General features: G+C 49.2%; 1 pseudogene; it reads right to left on the reverse strand.

Moving 5' to 3' along the window:
• Positions 1-231: 231 nt before the first annotated feature.
• On the reverse strand, positions 232-1,557 carry LOC6052132 (annotated as a pseudogene).
• Between the last annotated feature and the right edge of the window lie 394 nt (positions 1,558-1,951).

The following is a 1,951-nucleotide window of genomic DNA, read 5'->3' on the forward strand; positions in this document are numbered from 1 at the left end:
AGTGGACCAGGACGATCCTGCAAAACACAATCAACCCTCCTACAAGGTTGAACGATACCCTTTCAAAACAACAGCATCTAACGCCATCTCAAACCTGGCTGAATACTTGCTGATCCGGCTTCAGCGAGTTAGCAGCTTCCGGATGGAATGTGCGAGGAGCGAAAATTGTGATATTTGAATCATATTTGAATTTTTAAATATATTCTATATATTTTCATATATCCAGTTATGTATTAAATAAAAATAAATGTATTGCGCCTCCAGCTTGTGCCGATCGTCTTCCGGAAGGCATTCCAAATCCACGTTCACTTCTTCCTCATCCAGTGTTTCAATGCTTTCGGGGTCCGTCTGCGTCCTCCAATTATGCTGCGCTCATCGTCGTCGCTGATCGTTAGCCGCATCAGGTACTCTTCGTTTAGCTAAGCGTTACAAACGGATTCATACTCTTCGTTGTCGGCGATCGTCATCCGCAGCTGGAACAGAGCGCTACCGAACGCTTCCAATGGCCATCGATTTCTTACCAGTCGTTTCCGCGGCCAGTTTGAACACGGCACAGGCCATCAGCGTTTTGGGGCAACCTCCGCCGTACACGATACGGACCTCTTTGACGGTAGCGGCCAGCATGCAAAGGGCGTCATGCAGCGAACGATCCGCTTCGTCGGTGATCTGCTGGGTTGTCCCACGGATTACGACGGTACAGATCCTGCTAAGGGAACTCTCGAAGCGCAGCAGCGTGTCCTCGCCGATCATGACCTGCCAAATCTGATTGCAACGACCGAAACGAACCGGGTTGGTCCGGGTTGTCACCTTGTCCTTAATTTTGTCCTACTCGGTGACCTCCAGCTCGGCAATCTTAGCTATCGAATCCATCTTGATGCTCTATGCAATAACCTTGAACTTGACCGTGTCCATTGGCGTGTTGGCGATCAAGATCTTTGCGTTCTCGATGCGTTTCGACTGGTGCACTGCACACCGCGCTTGTCCAACAGGAAGCCCTCGTTCAGAAACGACTTCTCAAAGCAACCACCGGTCTTTTTTATGCGCTGAATCGCGGTCAATTCCCCGGATCACTTCAACCGCATCACGGCATCGACGACCAGCTTGGCCAATTTCTACTTTTGCTGGGACCGAATCTACGAGCTGAGCGTCGTGCAGGCAATGTTCATTAAATTCTTCCTGGAACTTTTCCGCATCCTTCGAATTGTCCTGAGCTACGGCAATCAGCATCGAACGTGCCGCCTGCGTGGAAGCTCTCCACCCGGCGATAATCGTCTGCGGGTGCAACATTTGCTCGTTCAGCTTTTCCGGCTCGCGCAGCAACTCCGACGCCAGCACCGTCGCGGAAGTCGTTTTATCACCAACCTCGTTGTCAAAGAAGCGACTCATGTCCTCGAGGATCTTCGCCGCCGGATTTTTTACGCTGACCGCCTTCAGAATCGTCGCCCCGTCGATGGTGACCTCAACCTATCCGGCGCTGCGGCCGTGCGCCACCAGAATAATGTCCATTCCCTTCGGGCCGAGTGTGCTCTTGACCAGGGGAAAGATCACAATCACAAACAACAATAAAAATCACAATTAAAATCACTGCTAAACAACAAAATTACTCGGAAACATTTCTCCTGCGGAGCAATTTTTCTGGCCGTTGACAAAAAAAAGCAAAGTTTTGCTTTGAATGTTTCTATCTGTCAAAACGGTCAAAACTGCTTGAAAAAACCAAAACAAATACCGAGTTGCCAAACATGACCAAAAACTGCTCGACGGCAAGGTTGCAAGATAAATTTTCCTGGTTCAAAAGTCGAGCAGAAACTGGTCGCTTTAACTCGCTTTCGCGCGTTAACTTGCGATAACTTGCTTTAAGGTGGCGTTATGTGAAAACTCGGCACGATGAGTAGCGTTGATGCTTTTCGAGCCAGTTTTTGTGCGTTTTAGTGTGTTATCGCGGAGTGACATT

This window comes from Culex quinquefasciatus, chromosome 3 (genome assembly GCF_015732765.1).
Source record: "Culex quinquefasciatus strain JHB chromosome 3, VPISU_Cqui_1.0_pri_paternal, whole genome shotgun sequence".
NCBI lineage: Eukaryota > Metazoa > Arthropoda > Insecta > Diptera > Culicidae > Culex > Culex quinquefasciatus.